This window comes from Myotis brandtii, unplaced genomic scaffold (assembly GCF_000412655.1).
Source record: "Myotis brandtii unplaced genomic scaffold, ASM41265v1 scaffold62, whole genome shotgun sequence".
NCBI classification, from domain to species: Eukaryota; Metazoa; Chordata; class Mammalia; order Chiroptera; family Vespertilionidae; genus Myotis; species Myotis brandtii.
In genome coordinates, this window is record NW_005370366.1 from 497,945 (window position 1) to 506,499 (window position 8,555).

The following is an 8,555-nucleotide window of genomic DNA, read 5'->3' on the forward strand; positions in this document are numbered from 1 at the left end:
TTTTATGATTGGAGGTCACCACAACATGAGGAACTGTATTAAAGGGTCTCGGCATTAGGAAGGTTGAGAACCACTGCTCTAGGACAACTTCAAGCATACCAACATTCACATTATGGGGGTGCCAGGAGAGGAGAGAGAGCAAGATATTTAAAACCTATTTGAAGAAATAATGACAGAAAACTTCTCCTACCTGGTGAAATAGGCTTACCAGTCAAGAAAGCGCAGAGTCCCAAACAAGAGGAATGCAAAGAGGCCCACACCAAGACACATCATAATTAAAATGCCAAGGATTAAAGACAAAGAGAATTTTAAAAGCAGCAAGAGAAAAGCGGTTAGTTACCTACAAGGGAGCACCCATATGACTGTCAGCTGATTTCTCAACAGAAACTTTGCAGGCCAGAGGAAGTGGCAAGAAAATATTCAAAGTGATGAGTAGCAAGGACCTATAACCAAGATTACTCTACCCAGCAAAGCTATCATTTAGAATTGGAGGTCAAATAAAGAGCTTCACAGAAAAGAAAATGCTAAAGGATCTCATCACCACTAAACCAGTGTTACAAGAAATGTTGAAGGGTATTCTTTAAGAAGGGGAAGAGGAAGAGGAAGAGGAAAAGGAAGAAGAGATAAAAATATCAAAAATAAAATGGCAATAAATACTTATCTATCAATTGAATATAAAAATCAAAATAAGAAATCTAATGAACAAAATAAACTCATGAATAAAACAGAACCAGAGGCATGGAAACATGGAACAGACTGATGAATCTGAGGAAAGTGGGGAGGGGAGTGCAGGAAGAGATTAACCAAAGATCTTACCTAGGAACACAGACAATAGGGTAGTGAAGGCCTGGGGTGGGGCAGGAACTGGGTGAGGGGGGCAATGGGGGGAAAAAGAGGGAATATCTGTAATACTCTTAACAATAAAGATTTTTTTAAAACCACCCAAGTTTATATGAAAAGCTGAAAAAAAAACATAATAGGATATGAATGGAACTCCATCCAACTGAGTTCTTATATCCTTTTATGTAAATGTAAGTTGAATTCATAAAGATATGGAAAGTTTATGAAAAATTGCCAACATTGACCTAATTGCCTTGTAATGTGGGCATCCCAGTCCCACGGTATCTTAAACAGGTACTGCATGCTTATAAAATCATTGACATAGAACTCAACTCAGTGTTTAAGTAACAAGATCAGAATGTTTTCTGTTCTCTTCTCCACTATATCCTCAGCTCTGTTCCATTGTGTAGCAATTGCTCAATACCCATTTATTCAAAGAATGAAGTAGATATGTTTAAAATTAGGTTGTATTTTCACCCCTTATTATCTTACATTTTAATTGCCACTCTGTTATGAATTTTGCCTATGACATGAAGGGGAAAAATGAAGTGAGTAATATTAAGGAAAATGAACAGTCAGCTTCCTCTGGATAGAAACCAAGAGTAACAAAGAGCATTTCTGGTCATGGCCTTGATAAGTCCAGGGCAACGAGCTGGTCTGATTCACAAATGGTTCTGATCACCTCAAAAACCACTGCCCCTACTAGAGGTAAGAAACCAGAATAAATGCTCGTCAATCAGGCTCAGTCACAGTTGTCCAGGAAACATGAAAAAAAAAATATGATGCACCCAAATTCTCCAAGTACAAAGCACTCTCGTAGCATATTTCAAATGCTAGAGAATATAGCTCTCTCGTCTGGACCTCCTACTCACTTTTTTTTTTACTTTAAAACTAGCATTTCTATTATCATTTATCAAAACACACTATTTTGGTTACTGTAAATAAAATATATTAAAATTAATTGTACCTCTTTAGTGTGACTTTTTTAAAATAAATCTTTATTGTTGAAAGTATTACATGTGCTCCTTTTTTCCCCCATTGCCCTCCTACTCACTTTTGCATCTCACCTCTGACCTCATTAAGTCTGTATTGGGTGCACCTTCTGTCCCACAGCCCCTGGCTCCCTCATTACCGTGTTCTTCATGATCTACCAAGATGTCTGTTTGATTAAACTCTGTGTGCCATCAGGACTGTTCATGTCCTTACTGCTGGTGCCAGCTCCACACAATAAAACAAAGGTAGGAGGGAGGGAGTGGAGAATAGAAAAATAGGACAAGAAGGAGCAAGAAAGAAGGACCGGGGGAAAACAAGTCAACCACAGAGTAAAGGGATGTTCCAAGTATGGCTTCCTTCAGAAAGAGCAGTTATAACTCTAATATCTTCACAGACTAGTAAAAGTCTTTTTATTAGTTAGAAACAGAAATCCCACAATGATGTTACTTACCAGCCCTGTACATACACTAGAAGCCAGAGGCAAAAGCCAGTTATAGCTTAAAGGATGTTTTTCAGCATCCCACAAAATGGTTAGAAAAAAAGCCCACATGAATGCTTTTAAAAATAAGTCTCTCCAAGCTGGGCCATGAACACTGTCACTAATGCTTGTCCTTCCCCAGTATAAGGAAGGTACAACCAGTTGTTCAGTTCTGAAGTTCCTCGTTGCACTCCTTCTAACTCTTTAGTTCCCAGTATCAACTGTTCCTGGCTAAGTCCACTAGTGACAATGGAAATAACCAAAACCATAAACATAGTTAGAAGGATCTTCATAAGGGTACAGTAGGAGTGGGGTTGGGTGGCGGGGGGAGCAAGGGCTGGTTATAAGCACAATGTGCCAAGTGCTATTAAGATGTCAGTGTACCTACATGTTTTTTAAGTTAAAAGCAAGTTTTTAAAAGTGTTTTCCAAGATATAAGCTGGAATACAGTGGGAGAATAATAAGAATTTTCTCTTTTACTATTAACCAAAATAGCAAAGAGGCTTCTCTTGGCCGTTTTCCTGGCCCCCCTGGTAGCCATTACAACAATTGCCTAGCTTTAGAGCTGGATGTCCATCAATCTGATGACTATACTGGTGGTGAAGCAAAGGGAAGACTACTACAAAGAATACTCATTTCATTTTCTTTCCAAATAAAATTTTAGAAGACACTATTTATTTCTTATTTCAGCATGTTCCTCCCTGTGAAGAAAATGTTACATCAAAAATTCTGCCAGATAATGGTTAACTGAAGTTACTGTGGTCATCATCTCACAATATATATGTGAAACCATGATGCTGTGCACCTTACACTTATTCAGTGATGTATGTTAATTACATCTAAATAAAACTGGAAATATTATTCTAAAGACCTAAGAGCAGGCAGCCACCCAGGAACACTGCAAATAAAAGGCAAAGATCACATGCCAAGGTACTTTTGTAACCAACCTGTTGTGGCCAGGGTTCATTCTACAAATCTGTGTCCCAGAATTTGGGGCTATATACTAAAGGAGGTAGGCACAGTTTATCCTTATAATTCCTCCATGTTCAACTTTTAACAACAAAATATCAATTTTATAATGTGCAATGTTGGGAGGTCCAAGAAGGTGGCATCCAAGTAGGAGGACGCTGACCTTGTCCTCTCTGTGAGCAAACTCAAATATGCATATATGTAGGTAGCATTTCTCCTGCAAAGCAACTGAGTGCTGAATGAACAGCTCTGACAGCAAACAAGAGAAAGAGAACAAATAGAGAGGCTAGGAGCCATGGGAGTCCTCCACCATTGTGTATTGTCCCTCTCCACCTAGACAGGGTGGGCAGAGGTTCTATGCAGGTACTCTGGCCTGCTTGCAAGGTAGTTGCAGTGTGTTCCTGGACACATTATCTGAACCCATTTTGACCCAAACAAAGGGAGCAGGCAGGATCAACCGGGCAGTACTACACACAACTGTCCTCCTCTCCCAGAGCTGCTCCGGTTCTTAACCTGTGGGTCGCGAACAATGAAAATACATCCTGCACATCAGATATTTACATTACGATTCATAACAGTAGCAAAATTACAGTTATGAAGTAGCAACGAAAATAATTTTATGGTTGGGGGTCACCACAACATGAGGAACTATATTAAAGGGTCGCGGCATTAGGAAGGTTGAGAACCACTGAGACAGACCAGATGCCTTAAACATCCGCTTAGCTCCTACCTATCTGCCTGTCAAAACCATCCAGCACATACAGTCTACACAGAGTCTACTTCTACATAGGCCAATTTCCCAAGACTGGAAGAGGCCAGGGCTATTTTTTTCTAATTCTTATAAAGAAACTATGAAAAAAAATTCATAGAAAGTCAAACAAATTTTAAAAACAAAATTTTAAGATTAAAAGACAGAAGAGTATCTTTCAAATGAAGAAACAAGAAAAATCCTCAGAAAAAAGAGAGAAACCTAGGAAACAAAAATCATTTGCCTGATTAAAAATTCAACGAAATGGTCATAGGATGCTCACCAAACTCAAGAGTGGAATAGAGGAACTGAGGGAAAACTTCAACAAAGAGTTAGAAAGTATAAGAAAGAATCTAGCAGACCTGAAGAATATAATAACTGAAATGAAAAACACAAGAAAAGGAATCAACAGCAGATTATCTAACACAGAACAATGGATCAGAGACCTAGAAAACAGACTAGTGGAAATCAATTAATCAGAACAGCAGAAAGAAAAAAGAATTTTAAAAATGAGAATAGTTTAAGGGATCTCTGGAATAAATAACATCAAGTGCTCAAACATTCATATTATAGGGACCCCAGAAGGAGAAGAGAGAGAAAGGAGCAGAAATTCTAAGAAAACAATGGCTGAAAACTTTCCTAACCTGGGAAAGAAAAGAGGACAGACATCCAGATCCAGGAAGCACAGAGAATTCTAAGCAAAAGGAACCCAAAGAGACCCATACTAAGACAGATTGTAGTTAAAATGGTAAAAGTTAAAGATAAAGAAACGATGTTGAAGAAAGAGAAAAACAAGTTATGAAAAAAGAAAACGTGTATGATTATTAGCTGATAGCAGCAACTTTACAGGCTAGAAGGAGTGGTGAGACATCTTTAAAGTGCTGAATGAAAGGACCCTACAACCTAGAATAATATACCCAGCAAGGCCGTCATTCAGAATTGAAGGAGAGATAAACATTTTCTGGGACAAGCAAAAACTAAAGGACTTAATCACCATTAAACCAGCTTTACAATAAATGTTAAAGGGTCTTCTTTCAGTAGAAAAGGGAAGGCCAGAACCAGAAAAATTTTAAAATATAAGAAACGTAAAATCCTCACAGGTAGAGCCAAACATTCAGTAAATATAGCAATCTGACATCTTAAAAGCAACTACAAAAGTTAAAAGAAAAAAGTATCAAACTCAACTCAAACACAATATGTAGTTAGATATACACAACACAAAAGGATCTAAAATATGACATCAATAACATAAAACATAGAAGAGAAAGTAAAAATGTAGCCCTTATAGAATATATTCTAATTTAAACACCTATCAGCTTAAAATAGATAAAGAATGATAAACATAAATCTCATGGCAACCACAAACCAAAAACCTACAAAAGACATACAAAGAACAAAGAGAAAGGAAACTAAACAAAACACTAAAGAAAAACAGCAAACCACAAGGGAAGAGATCAAGAAGAGAAGAGGAGAACTATAGAAACAACTTAAAAACAATTAATAAAATGGCAATAAGTACATATTTATCAATAATTCCTCTAAATGTAAATGGATGAAATGCTTCAATCAAAAGACATATTAACAAATTATATATTCGATAAGGAGTTAATATCCAAAACTTATAAAGAACTCACAACTAAACACAAAAAAACAAACAATACAATTTTAAAAATGGGCAGAGAACCTGAGCAGATATTTCTCCAAAGAGGACATACAGATGGCCAATAAATATATAAAAGATGCTCAGTATTACTAGTCATCTGGAAAATGCAAATTAAAACTACAATGAGACATTACTTTACATTTGTCAAATTGACTAAATTGATAAATCAACAAACAGTATTGGCAAGAATGTGGAGAAAAGGAAACCCTTGTATATTGTTAGTGGAAATGCAAATTGCTACAGTCAATATGGAAAACAGTATGGAGTTTCCTCAAAAAATTAAAAATAGAACTACCTTATGACCCAGCAACCCCACCTCTAGGTGTTTATCCAAAGAAACCCAAAACACTAATTCAAAAAAAATATATGCACCCCTATGTTCATTGCAGTATTATTTACAATAGCCAAGATACAGAAGCAACTCAAGTGTCCATCGATAAAGAAAATGTGGTCCATATGCACAATGGAATATGACACAGTTATAAAAAAGAATGAAATCTTGTCATTTAGGACAAAATGGATGGACCTGAAGAGTATTATGCTAAGTGAAATGTTAGAGAAAGACAAATGCCATATAATCTCATTTATATGTGGAATCTAAAAAAAAAAAAAGTACCCTAAATAAATAAATAAAACAAAACAAAAACAGACTCATAAATACAGCTGATAGTTGCCAAAGGTGTGGGGGTGGGGGGATGGGAATAAAAATAAATTAAAGTAAATTAACCTAGGCAATGTATGTCCTAAACTGTCTAGGAGTGTTTTGAGGCTCAAGGAATATACTTTTTAAAACTTCATGGTAATGCCAGGATAAAATGCTTGAACATCACAGTTTGCTCTCAGAAACTACCAAAACTCAAAATTATTGAAGTGGCAAAAAAAGAGTTTTAAATAAATTGTGCAATGTCTATGCACACACGTGGGTATTACATAACGTGTATAACACACATATACACACACATGACCTCCAGAGGGGCTTGTTAGCCAACACATCTTCTGAATCCATCTGTATTCCCCCACCCCACCACTGCATTGCTCTTTGGTGCAAGTGACCAAAAACTGGATCTACGTAAATTTGGCACATTTCAAGGTCAAATGATTCAGCAAACAGAATTTGACCTCAAACAATGTGACTTTGTCCATTCACCCATCCACACAAATGTCCACACACACACCATTTTCCTTGCTACAACTCCATAAATGTCTATCCCAGAAGGTTACCTGCTTCTCCATCTAATGCTTACAGAAAGAAAAGGCATCTAGATGTGTTTGTTCCTCCCCTTCCATCTCCCACCCCCTATTCACTCAACATATATGTAACAGCTGTAAGAGCAAGAAGAGCATGTTTTAAAATTTCATTGTTTCAAGTAGGCACATAATTTGAAGCAGCTCCAAAATGGACATCAAGTTAAAAAAATACACTTTCAAAAGTCTATAATTATGTATTTACACAATTACAGATTATCAAGGAAATCATGCAAGGTGTAGTGTTCATGAGAAGAAACAGAATGAAAACACCATAAACTGAATCCAATCATTTATCTACACAACGGAATCTAGTGGAGATAGGTTCCCCAACCTGGCACGTCCTTCGACACTGCCTGGGATATTCACAAGATAGATGGGAGGGTGGTTCAATCATGTTAAATATTAACCAAGGTGCACATTTTGGCACCAATTACATAGCGGTTGGGTTGTCTAAACATCTGTTGGTGAAAACTGGGACCACCCATTCCACAGTAGCTAAGGGCTGCCAAGTGAAGGGCTCTAAGTCTCTTAGGCAAAGAACCAGATGCAAACCTCTGCGCTCACTCTGCTGCCCAATAGAACAATGCCCACCAGAACCCTGAGCAATCTACTCTCCCAGAACACTTATTTACATAAATTGCATAAGTCAATATTTATTTATTTACAGACCATTACAGTTTATTGTATCCATTGCCAAAAGCAAAAAAACATTTTTCTCTTTTTTTAAAAAATAGGTACCAAAACAAAATAACTCCAAATGTAGACATTAAAGTAGCATTTTTCTAGGAATGCATGGAGCTTTTAGTCTTTTTCACAAATTGTTTTCTTTATTTTGGGCTAATTGCACCTCATGCTACTTTACTTTTGGTTATCACCTAAAATCAATTTTTTCAGTGCTAAATATTGTACCTATGACATCCTACAAACTTGATTCATCCCTGTGGTCAGATGTTTAATGTTTCTCAGTCAAAAATATTAAATGCCTTTTGGAAGAACTAAAGCCTGAATATGTGCACATTTTAACAGCAGCAAAGAGTTAAGTAATAAATAAGACTACTACATCTAGGGATTAAATACAGTTTCTCTTTAGAAAGTTTAAAAAAAAAAGGGGGGGGACTAAATGAAGAGAACATTCTGACCTTTATCGTAAATTAACTATCTTACATTGCTCCAGTCCCCCACCCCCAAAATATTTCTTAATTCCAAAGGTTAGACTTAATTTTTCCTTAATGCCTATCAGCAGGAGGACTCTTCTGTGTGCTCCAGCTTGGACCTTAGAAGGGCCACTAATGTTCACGGCTATAAGTCATGGGCTTCTACTTCAAAACAGCTTTAACTCACCAGTGACATACCTTTATTTTTCATAGAGAATATGCATCACAGCAAAACAAAGTTGGAGTATTAAATTTTAAAATTAGCTACATAAATTCCAACACATTTTTTAACTGTCACTTTTAATTTCCCAACATAACTGACTAAAAACTATTCTCTATGGTATGAGAATTTGTTATAAACTCCTTTTTCTTAAATATTGCTTTAAGAATTTGGCTCTTTTCTCCTTAGATATAGTAAGGAATAGTCTCCCTTGCCCAAGGGCAAGTTCCAAAATTATTGCT